General features: G+C 51.2%; 1 protein-coding gene across 6 annotated transcripts in view; it reads right to left on the bottom strand.

Moving 5' to 3' along the window:
* The window catches only part of TJAP1 (tight junction associated protein 1), a 48,822-nt gene that overhangs the window by 16,329 nt on the left and 12,221 nt on the right, over positions 1-20,272 (bottom strand). For all 6 annotated transcript variants that reach the window (XM_083175356.1, XM_083175355.1, XM_083175353.1 and 3 more), the window contains one exon: positions 512-628. The gene's annotated coding sequence lies outside the window, so the exon portion shown is untranslated. The remainder of the gene's footprint in view (positions 1-511; positions 629-20,272) is intronic.

Here is a 20,272-nt window from a genome sequence, read left to right as displayed (position 1 = left end):
GGGCAGGCAGGCAGAGGGCCACAGGACGGGCAGGCAGGCAGGTAGAGGGTCACAAAGCTATAATGAAGGGTGGAAGTATGTTTAGGGGCACAGAAATGACAGGGAAGGTAGAGGGAACACTCACAATAGAAGGGAAATATGAAATAATGAATAACAGAGGGGCTGCACGCTGCAAACATCACGTGACGGAGGAGGAATTCACACGGGATACTACATACAATGCAGAGAGGCTGCAGGGAGACTGGAGGGGTCCTTCATTTACTAGCTAAACACATTCCAAGATTCGCAAAGGCCAGGAATGCCCCAAAACAGAACAATGGTCCCATTGTGTACCCAGGTATGCCGCACAACACAATCTGCACCACGACAGGCTGAAATAGACCCCCAATATATAGACTGAAGCAGGTCAGCATGGTCATTCCTAGAGGAATACTCAGATAGGAAATGAGATAATGAGTAGGGGGAGGGTGGGGGGATCCCCAATTAAGTAGAAAAAACTGAATTTTCCCACCTGGCAAGGACGTTCCATCGTTGTCACACAAGCTGCCATCTGAAGAGATACTGCCCGACTGTCAATTACCTGTTCTGTGTCGCTGTGTAATCTAAGCTGCTGGAACCTGCATTCTTCCTGTGAAATAGGAGAACATCAGTTCTGTCAGTACACCAAGTATTATAAACCCATCAATGCCAGTGCTGCCACCAACTTTACCAGTGCCAAGTATTCTCATTAACCCTCACAGCCACCCCTCACCTGTCTCCCTTACAGCCACCTTCCTCGCTACCCCTCACCTGTCCTCCTTACAGCCACCTTCCTCGCTACCCCCTCACCTGTCTCCATTACAGCCATCCTCCTCGCTACCCCTCACCTGTCCTCCTTACAGCCACCCTCCTCGCTACCCCTCACCTGTCCTCCTTACAGCCACCCACCTTGCTACCCCTCACCTGTCTCCATTACAGCCATCCTCCTCGCTACCCCTCACCTGTCCTCCTTACAGCCACCCTCCTCGCTACCCCTCACCTGTCCTCCTTACAGCCACCCACCTTGCTACCCCTCACCTGTCTCCCTTACAGCCATCCTCCTCGCTACCCCTCACCTGTCTCCCTTACAGCCACTCTCCTCTCTACCCCTCACCTGTCTCCCTTACAGCCACTCTCCTCTCTACCCCTCACCTGTCTCCCTTACAGCCACCTTCCTCGCTACCCCTCACCTGTCTCCCTTACAGCCATCCTCCTCGCTACCTCTCACCTGTCTCCCTTACAGCCATCCTCCTCGCTACCCCTCACCTGTCTCCCTTACAGCCACCCTCCTGCTACTCCTCACCTGTCTCCCTTACAGCCACCCTCCTCGCTACCTCTCACCTGTCTCCCTTACAGCCATCCTCCTCGCTACCCCTCACCTGTCTCCCTTACAGCCACCCTCCTGCTACTCCTCACCTGTCTCCACTACAGCCACTCTCCTCTCTACCCCTCACCTGTCTCCCTTACAGCCACCTTCCTCGCTACCCCTCACCTGTCTCCACTACAGCCACCCTCCTCGCTACCCCTCACCTGTCTCCCTTACAGCCACCTTCCTCGCTACCCCTCACCTGTCTCCACTACAGCCACCCACCTTGCTACCCCTCACCTGTCTCCCTTACAGCCATCCTCCTCGCTACCCCTCACCTGTCCTCCTTACAGCCACCCTCCTCGCTACCCCTCACCTGTCCTCCTTACAGCCACCCACCTTGCTACCCCTCACCTGTCTCCCTTACAGCCATCCTCCTCGCTACCCCTCACCTGTCTCCCTTACAGCCACTCTCCTCTCTACCCCTCACCTGTCTCCCTTACAGCCACCTTCCTCGCTACCCCTCACCTGTCTCCCTTACAGCCATCCTCCTCGCTACCTCTCACCTGTCTCCCTTACAGCCATCCTCCTCGCTACCCCTCACCTGTCTTCCTTACAGCCACCCTCCTGCTACTCCTCACCTGTCTCCCTTACAGCCACCCTCCTCGCTACCTCTCACCTGTCTCCCTTACAGCCATCCTCCTCGCTACCCCTCACCTGTCTCCCTTACAGCCACCCTCCTGCTACTCCTCACCTGTCTCCACTACAGCCACTCTCCTCTCTACCCCTGACCTGTCTCCCTTACAGCCACCTTCCTCGCTACCCCTCACCTGTCTCCACTACAGCCACCCTCCTCGCTACCCCTCACCTGTCTCCCTTACAGCCACCTTCCTCGCTACCCCTCACCTGTCTCCACTACAGCCATCCTCCTCGCTACCCCTCACCTGTCTCCACTACAGCCATCCTCCTCGCTACCCCTCACCTGTCCTCCTTACAGCCACCCTCCTCGCTACCCCTCACCTGTCTCCCTTACAGCCATCCTCCTCGCTACCCCTCACCTGTCTCCCTTACAGCCACTCTCCTCTCTACCCCTCACCTGTCTCCATTACAGCCACCTTCCTCGCTACCCCTCACCTGTCTCCCTTACAGCCACCTTCCTCGCTACCCCTCACCTGTCTCCACTACAGCCACCTTCCTCGCTACCCCTCACCTGTCTCCACTACAGCCACCTTCCTCGCTACCCCTCACCTGTCTCCACTACAGCCACCCTCCTCGCTACCCCTCACCTGTCTCCACTACAGCCACCCACCTCGCTACCCCTCACCTGTCTCCACTACAGCCACCCACCTTGCTACCACTCACCTGTCTCCCTTACAGCCATCCTCCTCGCTAACCCTCACCTGTCTCCCTTACAGCCATCCTCCTCGCTACCCCTCACCTGTCTCCCTTACAGCCACCTTCCTCGCTACCCCTCAACTGTCTCCCTTACAGCCACCATACTCGCTACCCCTCACCTGTCTCCACTACAGCCACCTTCCTCGCTACCCCTCACCTGTCTCCCTTACAGCCACCTTCCTCGCTACCCCTCACCTGTCTCCCTTACAGCCATCCTCCTCGCTACCTCTCACCTGTCTCCCTTACAGCCATCCTCCTCGCTACCCCTCACCTGTCTTCCTTACAGCCACCCTCCTGCTACTCCTCACCTGTCTCCCTTACAGCCACCCTCCTCGCTACATCTCACCTGTCTCCCTTACAGCCATCCTCCTCGCTACCCCTCACCTGTCTCCCTTACAGCCACCCTCCTGCTACTCCTCACCTGTCTCCACTACAGCCACTCTCCTCTCTACCCCTGACCTGTCTCCCTTACAGCCACCTTCCTCGCTACCCCTCACCTGTCTCCACTACAGCCACCCTCCTCGCTACCCCTCACCTGTCTCCCTTACAGCCACCTTCCTCGCTACCCCTCACCTGTCTCCACTACAGCCATCCTCCTCGCTACCCCTCACCTGTCCTCCTTACAGCCACCCTCCTCGCTACCCCTCACCTGTCCTCCTTACAGCCACCCACCTTGCTACCCCTCACCTGTCTCCCTTACAGCCATCCTCCTCGCTACCCCTCACCTGTCTCCCTTACAGCCACTCTCCTCTCTACCCCTCACCTGTCTCCCTTACAGCCACCTTCCTCGCTACCCCTCACCTGTCTCCCTTACAGCCACCTTCCTCGCTACCCCTCACCCGTCTCCCTTACAGCCACCTTCCTCGCTACCCCTCAACTGTCTCCCTTACAGCCACCCTCCTCTCTACCCCCTCACCTGTCTCCACTACAGCCACCATACTCGCTACCCCTCACCTGTCTCCACTACAGCCACCCTCCTCTCTACCCCTCACCTGTCTCCCTTACAGCCACCTTCCTCGCTACCCCTCAACTGTCTCCCTTACAGCCACTCTCCTCTCTACCCCCTCACCTGTCTCCACTACAGCCACCCTCCTCGCTACCCCTCACCTGTCTCCACTACAGCCACCTTCCTCACTACCCCTCACCTGTCTCCACTACAGCCACCTTCCTCACTACCCCTCACCTGTCTCCCTTACAGCCACCTTCCTCGCTACCCCTCACCTGTCTCCACTACAGCCACCTTCCTCGCTACCCCTCACCTGTCTCCACTACAGCCACCCTCCTCGCTACCCCTCACCTGTCTCCACTACAGCCACCCACCTCGCTACCCCTCACCTGTCTCCACTACAGCCACCTTCCTCGCTACCCCTCACCTGTCTCCACTACAGCCACCCTCCTCGCTACCCCTCACCTGTCTCCACTACAGCCACCTTCCTCGCTACCCCTCACCTGTCTCCACTACAGCCACCCTCCTCGCTACCCCTCACCTGTCTCCACTACAGCCACCCTCCTCGCTACCCCTCACCTGTCTCCACTACAGCCACCCACCTCGCTACCCCTCACCTGTCTCCACTACAGCCACCTTCCTCGCTACCCCTCACCTGTCTCCACTACAGCCACCTTCCTCGCTACCCCTCACATGTCTCCCTTACAGCCACCCTCCTCACCTGTCTCCTTTACAGCCACCCACCTCGCTACCCCCTCACCTGTCTCCCTTACAGCCATCCTCCTCGCTACCCCTCACCTGTCTCCCTTACAGCCATCCTCCTCGCTACCCCTCACCTGTCTCCCTTACAGCCACCTTCCTCGGTACCCCTCACCCGTCTCCCTTACAGCCACCTTCCTCGCTACCCCTCAACTGTCTCCCTTACAGCCACCATACTCGCTACCCCTCACCTGTCTCCACTACAGCCACCTTCCTCACTACCCCTCACCTGTCTCCCTTACAGCCACCTTCCTCGCTACCCCTCACCTGTCTCCCTTACAGCCACCTTCCTCGCTACCCCTCACCTGTCTCCACTACAGCCATCCTCCTCGCTACCCCTCACCTGTCCTCCTTACAGCCACCCTCCTCGCTACCCCTCACCTGTCTCCCTTACAGCCATCCTCCTCGCTACCCCTCACCTGTCTCCCTTACAGCCACTCTCCTCTCTACCCCTCACCTGTCTCCATTACAGCCACCTTCCTCGCTACCCCTCACCTGTCTCCCTTACAGCCACCTTCCTCGCTACCCCTCACCTGTCTCCACTACAGCCACCTTCCTCGCTACCCCTCACCTGTCTCCACTACAGCCACCTTCCTCGCTACCCCTCACCTGTCTCCACTACAGCCACCTTCCTCGCTACCCCTCACCTGTCTCCACTACAGCCACCCTCCTCGCTACCCCTCACCTGTCTCCACTACAGCCACCCACCTCGCTACCCCTCACCTGTCTCCACTACAGCCACCCACCTTGCTACCACTCACCTGTCTCCCTTACAGCCATCCTCCTCGCTACCCCTCACCTGTCTCCCTTACAGCCATCCTCCTCGCTACCCCTCACCTGTCTCCCTTACAGCCACCTTCCTCGCTACCCCTCAACTGTCTCCCTTACAGCCACCATACTCGCTACCCCTCACCTGTCTCCACTACAGCCACCTTCCTCACTACCCCTCACCTGTCTCCCTTACAGCCACCTTCCTCGCTACCCCTCACCTGTCTCCACTACAGCCATCCTCCTCGCTACCCCTCACCTGTCCTCCTTACAGCCACCCTCCTCGCTACCCCTCACCTGTCCTCCTTACAGCCACCCACCTTGCTACCCCTCACCTGTCTCCCTTACAGCCATCCTCCTCGCTACCCCTCACCTGTCTCCCTTACAGCCACTCTCCTCTCTACCCCTCACCTGTCTCCCTTACAGCCACCTTCCTCGCTACCCCTCACCTGTCTCCCTTACAGCCACCTTCCTCGCTACCCCTCACCCGTCTCCCTTACAGCCACCTTCCTCGCTACCCCTCAACTGTCTCCCTTACAGCCACCCTCCTCTCTACCCCCTCACCTGTCTCCACTACAGCCACCATACTCGCTACCCCTCACCTGTCTCCACTACAGCCACCCTCCTCTCTACCCCTCACCTGTCTCCCTTACAGCCACCTTCCTCGCTACCCCTCAACTGTCTCCCTTACAGCCACTCTCCTCTCTACCCCCTCACCTGTCTCCACTACAGCCACCCTCCTCGCTACCCCTCACCTGTCTCCACTACAGCCACCTTCCTCACTACCCCTCACCTGTCTCCACTACAGCCACCTTCCTCACTACCCCTCACCTGTCTCCCTTACAGCCACCTTCCTCGCTACCCCTCACCTGTCTCCACTACAGCCACCTTCCTCGCTACCCCTCACCTGTCTCCACTACAGCCACCCTCCTCGCTACCCCTCACCTGTCTCCACTACAGCCACCCTCCTCGCTACCCCTCACCTGTCTCCACTACAGCCACCCTCCTCGCTACCCCTCACCTTTCTCCACTACAGCCACCCACCTCGCTACCCCTCACCTGTCTCCACTACAGCCACCTTCCTCGCTACCCCTCACCTGTCTCCACTACAGCCACCTTCCTCGCTACCCCTCACCTGTCTCCACTACAGCCACCCACCTTGCTACCACTCACCTGTCTCCCTTACAGCCATCCTCCTCGCTACCCCTCACCTGTCTCCCTTACAGCCATCCTCCTCGCTACCCCTCACCTGTCTCCCTTACAGCCACCTTCCTCGCTACCCCTCACCAGTCTCCCTTACAGCCACCTTCCTCGCTACCCCTCAACTGTCTCCCTTACAGCCACCATACTCGCTACCCCTCACCTGTCTCCACTACAGCCACCTTCCTCACTACCACTCACCTGTCTCCCTTACAGCCACCTTCCTCGCTACCCCTCACCTGTCTCCACTACAGCCACCTTCCTCACTACCCCTCACATGTCTCCCTTACAGCCACCCTCCTCACCTGTCTCCCTTACAGCCACCCTCCTCACCTGTCTCCCTTACAGCCACCCACCTCGCTACCCCTCACCTGTCTCCCTTACAGCCATCCTCCTCGCTACCCCTCACCTGTCTCCCTTACAGCCATCCTCCTCGCTACCCCTCACCTGTCTCCCTTACAGCCATCCTCCTCGCTACCCCTCACCTGTCTCCCTTACAGCCATCCTCCTCGCTACCCCTCACCTGTCTCCCTTACAGCCACCTTCCTCGCTACCCCTCACCCGTCTCCCTTACAGCCACCTTCCTCGCTACCCCTCACCTGTCTCCACTACAGCCACCCACTTCGCTACCCCTCACCTGTCTCCACTACAGCCACCCTCCTCACTACCCCTCACCCGTCTCCACTACACCCACCCATCATCACTCTCCACTACAGCCACCCTCCTCACTACCCCTTATCCACTGTGCCAGTCTCACCCGGCATCTATATGTAATCACTGATTTATATCCTGATCATGTCACCTGTACTCACTATGTGACTGTGCCCTCTCATCCTGCATCTATATGTAATCACTGATTTATAGCCTGATCCTGTCACCTGTACTCACTATGTGACTGTACCCCTCTCACTCATCATCTATATGTAATCACTGATTTATAGCCTGATCCTGTCACCTGTACTATGTGACTGTGCCCCTCTCACCCGGCATCTATATGTAATCACTGATTTATATCCTGATCCTGTCACCTGTACTCACTATGTGACTGTGCCCCTTTCATCCTGCATCTATATATGTAATCACTGATTTATAGCCTGATCCTGTCACCTGTACTCACTATGTGACTGTGCCCCTCTCACCCGGCATCTATATGTAATCACTGATTTATAGCCTGATCCTGTCACCTGTACTATGTGACTGTGCCCCTCTCACCCGGCATCTATATGTAATCACTGATTTATAGCCTGATCATGTCACCTGTACTATGTGACTGTACCTCTCTCACCCGACATCTATACATGCAATCACTGATTTATAGCCTGATCCTGTCACATGTACTCACTATGTTACTGTGCCCCTCTCACCCGGCATCTATATATGTAATCACTGATTTATAGCCTGATCCTGTCACCTGTACTCACTATGTGACTGTGCCCCTTTCATCCTGCACCTATATGTAATCACTGATTTATAGCCTGATTCTGTCACCTGTACTATGTGACTGTACCTCTCTCACCCTGCATCTATATATGTAATCACTGATTTATAGCCTGATCCTGTCACCTGTACTCACTATGTGACTGTACCTCTCTCACCCGGCATCTATATGTAATCACTGATTTATAGCCTGATTCTGTCACCTGTACTATGTGACTGTACCTCTCTCACCCGGCATCTATACATGCAATCACTGATTTATAGCCTGATCCTGTCACCTGTACTCACTAGGTGACTGTGCCCCTCTCACCCAGCATCTATATATGTAATCACTGATTTATAGCCTGATCCTGTCACCTGTACTATGTGACTGTACCTCTCTCACCCTGCATCTATATATGTAATCACTGATTTATAGCCTGATCCTGTCACCTGTACTCACTATGTGACTGTACCCTCTCATCCTGCATCTATACATGCAATCACTGATTTATAGCCTGATCCTGTCACCTGTACTCACTAGGTGACTGTGCCCCTCTCACCCGGCATCTATATGTAATCACTGATTTATAGCCTGATCCTGCCACCTGTACTCACTATCTGACTGTGCCCCTCTCATCCTGCATCTATATGTAATCACTGATTTATAGCCTGATCCTGCCACCTGTACTCACTATGTGACTGTGCCCCTCTCACCCGGCATCTATATGTAATCACTGATTTATAGCCTGATCCTGTCACCTGTACTCACTATGTGACTGTGCCCTCTCATCCTGCATCTATATGTAATCACTGATTTATATCCTGACACCTGTACTCACTATGTGACTGAGCCCCTCTCATCCTGCATCTATATGTAATCACTGATTTATAGCCTGATCCTGTCACCTGTACTCACTATGTGACTGTGCCCCTCTCACCCAGCATCTATATATGTAATGACTAGGTGATTCATCGCGCCCTACGGGCGCTCTTCACACCGTCGTAAGGGGCTGCGCCCCCTTAATTTGTGAACGTTTGTATATGAGATATGGTTAGAATTGTATGAAAGATGCCCTGTATTGCAACTTAGGTGTCCGCGAATCGCGGGAGGGGGGGCTGCGGAGGGTGCCGCGAATTGCAGGAGGGGGGGTCGCGGGGGGTGCCGCGAATTGCAGGAGGGGGGGGTTGTGGGGGGGTGGATGCTGCGAATCGCGGGAGGGGAGGGATTGCAGAGAATCGCGGGAGGGGGGTCGCGGGGTGGGTTGCCGCAAATCGCGGGAGGGGGGTTACGGGGGCGGGGGTTGCGGCGAATCATGGTAGGGGGGGTCGCGGGGGATGTGCCGTGAATCACGGGAGGGGGGGTCACGGGGTGGGGTGCCGAGAATCGCGGGGGGGTGTGTGTGTGCCGTGAATCGTGGGAGTGGGGGGGGTGGGGGGGTGTGACGCGAATCGCCACAAGAAAAAATCAACACAGAAAGGTCAACACATGTAAATGTTGACATAAGTGTGCCACTTCATTGGTGTCCATGTCGACACATGACAATGAATATGAAAACATTCAAAAAATGAAATAAATCTTCAAAAACTCATGTCAACCTTTTTCATTGTCGACCATAGCCGTGCCAGTGTTTTGCATGTGCCATTTAATCCTGGGGCTGCCGCGAATCGCGGGGGGTGCCACGATTTGCGGGAGGGGGGGGGGGTTGCGGGGGGTGGGTGCCGCGAATCGCGGGAGAGCGGGGTTCATGGGGGTTCCGGTGGGGGGTTGCCGTGAATTGAGGGAGGGGGGGGGGGTCGCGGGGGGGTGACGGGGTGCCGCGAATCGCCGGAGGGGGGGTTGCGGGGGGTGTGACGCGAATCGCCACAAGAAAAAAATCAACACAGAAAGGTCAACACATGTAAATGTTGACATAAGTGTGGCACTTCATTGGTGTCCATGTCGACACATGAGAATGAATATGAAAATATTCAAAAAATGACAAAAAAACTTCAAAAACTCATGTCAACCTTTTTCATTGTCGACCATAGCCATGTCAGTGTTTTCCATGTGCAATTTAATTCTGGAGCTGCCGCGAATCACGGGGGGTGCCGCGAATTGCGGGAGGGGGGGTCGCGGGGTGGGTGCCGCGAATCGCGGGAGGGCGGGGTTCACAGGGGTTCCGGTGGGGGGTTGCCGCGAATTGCGGGAGGTGGGGGGTCACGGGGGGTGCCGCGAATCGCGGGAGGGGGGGGTTGCGGGGGGTGTGACGCGAATCGCCACAAGAAAAAATCAACACAGAAAGGTCAACACATGACAATGAATATGAAAAAATTAAAAAAATTAAAAATAAATCTTCAAAAACTCATGTCAACCTTTTTCATTATCGACCATAGCCATGTCAGTGTTTTGCATGTGCCATTTAATCCTGGGGCTGCTGCGAATTGCGGGGGGGGTGCCGCGAATCGCGGGAGGGGGGTCGCAGGGGGGGTGCCGCCAATCGTGCAAGGGGGGGTCGCGGGGGGGGGGTTCTTTTTGCCGCGAATCGCGGGAGGGAGGTCGCGGGGGGGTGTTTTTTCTGCGAATCGGGGGGGGGGTCACGGGGGAGGGTTTGCCGCGATTCGCGGGAGGGGGGGGTCGCAGGGTGGTGGTTATGCCGCGAATTGCGGGAGGGGTCGTGGGGGGGTTCTTTTTGCAGCGAATCGCGGGAGGGGGGGTCGCGGGGGTGTTTTTGCTGCGAATCGCGGTAGGGGGGGTCGAGGGGGAGCGGGTATTTTTGCCGCAAATCGCGGGGGGGGGGGGGGGCGCGCGGGGGGGGGGGGGGGAGGTTTTGCGCGGTAGGGGGGCGCTCCCCTGGTGGCTGTGGAGTAGCAGTGCTGGGCAACATGGGAAGGCAGTGGGTGTCTGGCACTGTCTGTGGGCTCACTGGGCTGGTTCTCTGTCACATACCTCCCAACATGACCCTCTCCAGGAGGGACACAATGCTCTGTTTCTAGACTTCCCCTTAATGTATGATTGCCATCACCTGTTTTAAACAGGTTAATTTCTCAGAAAGGTGTTCAGCACAGATGAAGGCAATCACACATTAAGAGGAAAGTCCAGGAACAGAGCGTTATAGACACAGACACCCACTTTGAGTGACAGATGTAGCCAAAATATATAGGAGATTGATTTATAGCCTGATCCTGTCACCTGTACTCACTATGTGACTGTGCCCCTCTCACCCAGCATCTATATGTAATGATTGATTTATAACCTGATCCTGTCACCTGTACTCACTATGTGACTGTACCTCTCTCACCCGGCGTCTATACATGCAATCACTGATTTATAGCGTGATCCGGTCACCTGTACTCACTATGTGACTGTGCCCCTCTCACCCGGCATCTATATGTAATCACTGATTTATATCCTGATCATGTCACCTGTACTCACTATGTGACTGTGCCCTCTCATCCTGCATCTATATGTAATCACTGATTTATAGCCTGATCCTGTCACCTGTACTCACTATGTGACTGTACCCCTCTCACTCATCATCTATATGTAATCACTGATTTATAGCCTGATCCTGTCACCTGTACTATGTGACTGTGCCCCTCTCACCCGGCATCTATATGTAATCACTGATTTATATCCTGATCCTGTCACCTGTACTCACTATGTGACTGTGCCCCTTTCATCCTGCATCTATATATGTAATCACTGATTTATAGCCTGATCCTGTCACCTGTACTCACTATGTGACTGTGCCCCTCTCACCCGGCATCTATATGTAATCACTGATTTATAGCCTGATCTTGTCACCTGTACTATGTGACTGTGCCCCTCTCACCCGGCATCTATATGTAATCACTGATTTATAGCCTGATCATGTCACCTGTACTATGTGACTGTACCTCTCTCACCCGACATCTATACATGCAATCACTGATTTATAGCCTGATCCTGTCACATGTACTCACTATGTGACTGTGCCCCTCTCACCCCGGCATCTATATATGTAATCACTGATTTATAGCCTGATCCTGTCACCTGTACTCACTATGTGACTGTGCCCCTTTCATCCTGCACCTATATGTAATCACTGATTTATAGCCTGATTCTGTCACCTGTACTATGTGACTGTACCTCTCTCACCCTGCATCTATATATGTAATCACTGATTTATAGCCTGATCCTGTCACCTGTACTCACTATGTGACTGTACCCTCTCATCCTGCATCTATACATGCAATCACTGATTTATAGCCTGATCCTGTCACCTGTACTCACTAGGTGACTGTGCCCCTCTCACCCCGGCATCTATATGTAATCACTGATTTATAGCCTGATCCTGCCACCTGTACTCACTATGTGACTGTGCCCCTCTCATCCTGCATCTATATGTAATCACTGATTTATAGCCTGATCCTGCCACCTGTACTCACTATGTGACTGTGCCCCTCTCACCCGGCATCTATATATGTAATCACTGATTTGTAGCCTGATCCTGTCACCTGTACTCACTATGTGACTGTGCCCCTCTCATCCTGCATCTATATGTAATCACTGATTTATATCCTGATCCTGTCACCTGTACTCACTATGTGACTGTGCCCCTCTCATCCTGCATCTATATGTAATCACTGATTTATATCCTGATCCTGTCACCTGTACTCACTATGTGACTGTGCCCCTTTCATCCTGCATCTATATGTAATCACTGATTTATAGCCTGATCATGTCACCTGTACTCACTATGTGACTGTGCCCTCTCATCCTGCATCTATATATGTAATGATTGATTTATAGCCTGATCCTGTCACCTGTACTCACTATGTGACTGAGCCCCTCTCATCCTGCATCTATATGTAATCACTGATTTAAAGCCTGATCCTGTCACCTGTACTCACTATGTGACTGTGCCCCTCTCACCCGGCATCTATGTATGTAATGATTGATTTATAGCCTGATCCTGTCACCTGTACTCACTATGTGACTGTGCCCCTCTCACCCTGCATCTATATGTAATCACTGATTTATATCCTGATCCGGTCACCTGTACTCACTATGTGACTGTACCTCTCTCACCCAGCATCTATATGTAATCACTGATTTATAGCCTGATCACATCACCTGTACTATGTGACTGTACCTCTCTCACCGTGCATCTATATATGTAATCACTGATTTATATCCTGATCCTGTCACCTGTACTCACTATGTGACTGAGCCCCTCTCATCCTGCATCTATATGTAATCACTGATTTATAGCCTGATCCTGTCACCTGTACTCACTATGTGACTGTGCCCCTCTCACCCGGCATCTATGTATGTAATGATTGATTTATAGCCTGATCCTGTCACCTGTACTCACTATGTGACTGTGCCCCTCTCACCCTGCATCTATATGTAATCACTGATTTATAGCCTGATCCTGTCACCTGTACTCACTATGTGACTGTGCCCCTCTCACCCCGGCATCTATGTATGTAATGATTGATTTATAGCCTGATCCTGTCACCTGTACTCACTATGTGACTGAGCCCCTCTCATCCTGCATCTATATGTAATCACTGATTTATAGCCTGATCCTGTCACCTGTACTCACTATGTGACTGTGCCCCTCTCACCCGGCATCTATATATGTAATGATTGATTTATAGCCTGATCCTGTCACCTGTACTCACTATGTGACTGTGCCCCTCTCACCCAGCATCTATATGTAATGATTGATTTATAACCTGATCCTGTCACCTGTACTCACTATGTGACTGTACCTCTCTCACCCGGCATCTATACATGCAATCACTGATTTATAGCCTGATCCTGTCACCTGTACTCACTATGTGACTGTGTCCCTTTCATCCTGCATCTATATGTAATCACTGATTTATAGCCTGATCATGTCACCTGTACTCACTATGTGACTGTGCCCTCTCATCCTGCATCTATATAGTAATGATTGATTTATAGCCTGATCCTGTCACCTGTACTCACTATGTGACTGAGCCCCTCTCATCCTGCATCTATATGTAATCACTGATTTATAGCCTGATCCTGTCACCTGTACTCACTATGTGACTGTGCCCCTCTCACCCGGCATCTATGTATGTAATGATTGATTTATAGCCTGATCCTGTCACCTGTACTCACTATGTGACTGTGCCCCTCTCACCCTGCATCTATATGTAATCACTGATTTATATCCTGATCCTGTCACCTGTACTCACTATGTGACTGTACCTCTCTCACCCAGCGTCTATATGTAATCACTGATTTATAGCCTGATCCCATCACCTGTACTATGTGACTGTACCTCTCTCACCCTGCATCTATATATGTAATCACTGATTTATATCCTGATCCTGTCACCTGTACTCACTATGTGACTGAGCCCCTCTCATCCTGCATCTATATGTAATCACTGATTTATAGCCTGATCCTGTCACCTGTACTCACTATGTGACTGTGCCCCTCTCACCCGGCATCTATGTATGTAATGATTGATTTATAGCCTGATCCTGTCACCTGTACTCACTATGTGACTGTGCCCCTCTCACCCTGCATCTATATGTAATCACTGATTTATAGCCTGATCCTGTCATCTGTACTCACTATGTGACTGTGCCCCTCTCACCCGGCATCTATATGTAATCACTGATTTATAGCCTGATCCTGTCACCTGTACTCACTATGTGACTGTACCTCTCTCACCCAGCATCTATATATGTAATCACTGATTTATAGCCTGATCCCATCACCTGTACTATGTGACTGTACCTCTCTCACCCTGCATCTATATATGTAATCACTGATTTATATCCTGATCCTGTCACCTGTACTCACTATGTGACTGTGCCCCTCTCATCCGGCATCTATATATGTAATCACTGATTTATAGCCTGATCTTGTCACCTGTACTCACTATGTGACTGTACCTCTCTCATCCTGCATCTTTATATAATCACTGATTTATATCCTGATCATGTCACCTGTACTCACTATGTGACTGTGCCCCTCTCACCCGGCATCTATACATGCAATCACTGATTTATAGCCTGATCCTGTCACCTGTACTCACTATGTGACTGTGCCCCTCTCATCCTGCATCTATATGTAATCACTGATTTATATCCTGATCCTGTCACCTGTACTCACTATGTGACTGTGCCCCTCTCATCCTGCATCTATATGTAATTACTGATTTATAGCCTGATCCTGTCACCTGTACTCACTATGTGACTGTGCCCCTCTCACCCTGCATCTATATGTAATCACTGATTTATATCCTGATCCGGTCACCTGTACTCACTATGTGACTGTGCCCCTCTCATCCGGCATCTATATATGTAATCACTGATTTATAGCCTGATCCTGTCACCTGTACTCACTATGTGACTGTACCTCTCTCATCCTGCATCTTTATATAATCACTGATTTATATCCTGATCATGTCACCTGTACTCACTATGTGACTGTGCCCCTCTCACCCGGCATCTATACATGCAATCACTGATTTATATCCTGATCCTGTCACCTGTACTCACTATGTGACTGTGCCCCTCTCACCCGGCATCTATATGTAATCACTGATTTATAGCCTGATCCTGTCACCTGTACTCACTATGTGACTGTGCCCCTCTCATCCTGCATCTATATGTAATCACTGATTTATATCCTGATCCTGTCACCTGTACTCACTATGTGACTGAGCCCCTCTCATCCTGCATCTATATGTAATCACTGATTTATAGCCTGATCCTGTCACCTGTACTCACTATGTGACTGTGCCCCTCTCACCCAGCATCTATATATGTAATGATTGATTTATAGCCTGATCCTGTCACCTGTACTCACTATGTGACTGTGCCCCTCTCACCCAGCATCTATATGTAATGATTGATTTATAACCTGATTCTGTCACCTGTACTCACTATGTGACTGTACCTCTCTCACCCGGCGTCTATACATGCAATCACTGATTTATAGCCTGATCCTGTCACCTGTACTCACTATGTGACTGTGCCCCTTTCATCCTGCATCTATATGTAATCACTGATTTATAGCCTGATCATGTCACCTGTACTCACTATGTGACTGTGCCCTCTCATCCTGCATCTATATATGTAATGATTGATTTATAGCCTGATCCTGTCACCTGTACTCACTATGTGACTGAGCCCCTCTCATCCTGCATCTATATGTAATCACTGATTTATAGCCTGATCCTGTCACCTGTACTCACTATGTGACTGTGCCCCTCTCACCCGGCATCTATGTATGTAATGATTGATTTATAGCCTGATCCTGTCACCTGTACTCACTATGTGACTGTGCCCCTCTCACCCTGCATCTATATGTAATCACTGATTTATATCCTGATCCTGTCACCTGTACTCACTATGTGACTGTACCTCTCTCACCCAGTGTCTATATGTAATCACTGATTTATAGCCTGATCCCATCACCTGTACTATGTGACTGTACCTCTCTCACCCTGCATCTATATATGTAATCACTGATTTATATCCTGATCCTGTCACCTGTACTCACTATGTGACTGAGCCCCTCTCACCCTGCATCTATATGTAATCACTGATTTATAGCCTGATCCTGTCACCTGTACTCACTATGTGACTGTGCCCCTCTCACCCGGCATCTATGTATGTAATGATTGATTTATAGCCTGATCCTGTCACCTGTACTCACTATGTGACTGTGCCCCTCTCACCCTGCATCTATATGTAATCACTGATTTATAGCCTGATCCTGTCACCTGTACTCACTATGTGACTGTGCCCCTCTCACCCGGCATCTATATGTAATCACTGATTTATAGCCTGATCCTGTCACCTGTACTCACTATGTGACTGTACCTCTCTCACCCAGCATCTATATATGTAATCACTGATTTATAGCCTGATCCCATCACCTGTACTATGTGACTGTACCTCTCTCACCCTGCATCTATATATGTAATCACTGATTTATATCCTGATCCTGTCACCTGTACTCGCTATGTGACTGTGCCCCTCTCATCCGGCATCTATATATGTAATCACTGATTTATAGCCTGATTCTGTCACCTGTACTCACTATGTGACTGTGCCCCTCTCACCCGGCATCTATATGTAATCACTGATTTATAGCCTGATCCTGTCACCTGTACTCACTATGTGACTGTGCCCCTCTCATCCTGCATCTATATATAATCACTGATTTATATCCTGATCATGTCACCTGTACTCACTATGTGACTGTGCCCCTCTCATCCTGCATCTATATGTAATCACTGATTTATAGCCTGATCCCATCACCTGTACTATGTGACTGTACCTCTCTCACCCTGCATCTATATATGTAATCACTGATTTATATCCTGATCCTGTCACCTGTACTCACTATGTGACTGTGCCCCTCTCATCCGGCATCTATATATGTAATCACTGATTTATAGCCTGATCCTGTCACCTGTACTCACTATGTGACTGTGCCCCTCTCATCCTGCATCTATATGTAATCACTGATTTATATCCTGATCCTGTCACCTGTACTCACTATGTGACTGTGCCCCTCTCACCCGGCATCTATACATGCAATCACTGATTTATAGCCTGATCCTGTCACCTGTACTCACTATGTGACTGTGCCCCTCTCATCCTGCATCTATATGTAATCACTGATTTATATCCTGATCCTGTCACCTGTACTCACTATGTGACTGTGCCCCTCTCATCCTGCATCTATATGTAATTACTGATTTATAGCCTGATCCTGTCACCTGTACTCACTATGTGACTGTGCCCCTCTCACCCTGCATCTATATGTAATCACTGATTTATATCCTGATCCGGTCACCTGTACTCACTATGTGACTGTACCCCTCTCACCCGGCATCTATATATGTAATCACTGATTTGTAGCCTAATCCTGTCACCTGTACTCACTATGTGACTGTACCTCTCTCACCCGGCATCTATATATGTAATCACTGATTTGTAGCCTGATCCTGTCACCTGTACTCACTATGTGACTGTGCCCCTCTCACCCGGCATCTATACATGCAATTACTGATTTATAGCCTGATCATGTCACCTGTACTCACTATGTGACTGTGCCCCTCTCACCCGGCATCTATACATGCAATCACTGATTTATAGCCTGATCATGTCACCTGTACTCACTATGTGACTGTGCCCCTCTCACCCGCCATCTATATATGTAATCACTGATTTATAGCCTGATCCTGTCACCTGTACTCACTATGTGACTGTGCCCTCTCACCCTGCATCTATATATGCAATCACTGATTTATAGCCTGATCCTGTCACCTGTACTCACTATGTGACTGTGCCCTCTCACCCAGCAGCTATATATGTAATCACTGATTTATAGCCTGATCCTGTCACCTGTACTCACTATGTGACTGTGCCCCTCTCATCCTGCATCTATGTATGTAATCACTGATTTATAGCCTGATCCTGTCACCTGTACTCACTATGTGACTGTACCTCTCTCACCCTGCATCTATATATGCAATCACTGATTTATAGCCTGATCCTGTCACCTGTACTCACTATGTGACTGTGCCCCTCTCACCCGGCATCTATATATGTAATCACTGATTTATAGCCTGATCCTGTCACCTGTACTCACTATGTGACTGTGCCCCTCTCATCCTGCATCTATATATAATCACTGATTTATATCCTGATCATGTCACCTGTACTCACTATGTGACTGTGCCCCTCTCATCCTGCATCTATATGTAATCACTGATTTATATCCTGATCCTGTCACCTGTACTCACTATGTGACTGTGCCCCTCTCACCATGCATCTATATGTAATCACTGATTTATAGCCTGATCCTGTCACCTGTACTCACTATGTGACTGTGCCCCTCTCACCCGGCATCTATATATGTAATCACTGATTTATAGCCTGATCCTGTCACCTGTACTCACTATGTGACTGAGCCCCTCTCATCCTGCATCTATATGTAATCACTGATTTATAGCCTGATCCTGTCACCTGTACTCACTATGTGACTGTGCCCCTCTCACCCGGCATCTATGTATGTAATCACTGATTTATAGCCTGATCAGGTCACCTGTACTCACTAGGTGACTGTGCCCCTCTCATCCTGCATCTATATATGTAATCATTGATAGTTATCCTGATCCCCTCACTAGTACTCACTGTGTGACTGTAACACACCACCTTGAACCTCTCTGCACTGTGACTCATCTGAAATTCTCCCATGTATTCACTACCTCCGATCCGGTCACCTGTGTACACTGTCCAGCAGCAATCCTCACCAGCACTTACAGACTACATTTTCAAAAACCCATTCTCTCTACCTCACCTGTCTTCAATACCTATCATGTTATCTGTATGCCAGCCTGATATTCTCACCATTTTACCTATGCACAGTACCCACTGCCATGCTCTCACCTGTATTTAATACCTGCATACCATGATGCCACCTGTATACACTACCTGATAACCACCCGCGCTCTCTCCCCCTGTACTAACACTCCCCACATGTCACCTATCTACAATAACCTTCAGCCTCTGCAATATTGATCTGTCTATCCTTCCTAACAGCCATCTTATCAGACTACCAGCCTCCCGCTCCTTACCTATCTACACTACCTGCATGACACCCCTACCCTGCCTCACATGTACTCACTACCTTCCTGTCACCCTCACACATTTCTTGCCCGTATCACCTGTATTCATTATATGCCTGCCCCTTCACCTGTATACACTTCCTGCCACCTTCAGTTACTTCAAATCAGTACCTGCTCTACAACAGCCAGCAGAGGGGGATGTGATCACACAAGGATGTTCTACATTCACAGAGCCAGCAGAGAGGGCTGTGAATATACAATGCTGCTCTACACCCATAGACCCAGCAGAGAGGGCTGTGAACACACAATGCTGCTCTACACCCATAGACCCAGCAGAGGGGGCTGTGAACACACAATGCTGCTCTACACCCATAGACCCAGCAGAGGGGGCTGTGAACACACAATGCTGCTCTACACCCATAGACCCAGCAGAGGGGGCTGTGAACACACAATGCTGCTCTACACCCATAGACCCAGCAGAGGGGGCTGTGAACACACAATGCTGCTCTACACCCATAGACCCAGCAGAGGGGGCTGTGAACACACAATGCTGCTCTACACCCATAGACCCAGCAGAGGGGGCTGTGAACACACAATGCTGCTCTACACCCATAGACCCAGCAGAGGGGGCTGTGAACACACAATGCTGCTCTACACCCATAGACCCAGCAGAGGGGGCTGTGAACACACAATGCTGCTCTACACCCAGAGAGCCTGCAGAGAGGGCTGTGAATATACAATGCTGCTCTACACCCATAGACCCAGCAGAGGGGGCTGTGAACACACAATGCTGCTCTACACCCATAGACGCAGCAGAGGGGGGCTGTGAACACACAATGCTGCTCTACACCCATAGACCCAGCA

The sequence above is a fragment of the Crinia signifera genome, chromosome 3 (genome assembly GCF_055691185.1).
Source record: "Crinia signifera chromosome 3, ASM5569118v1, whole genome shotgun sequence".
NCBI classification, from domain to species: domain Eukaryota; kingdom Metazoa; phylum Chordata; class Amphibia; order Anura; family Myobatrachidae; genus Crinia; species Crinia signifera.
Note: the sequence above shows the minus strand (reverse complement) of the source record. Positions and strands in the feature narration are given on the sequence as shown.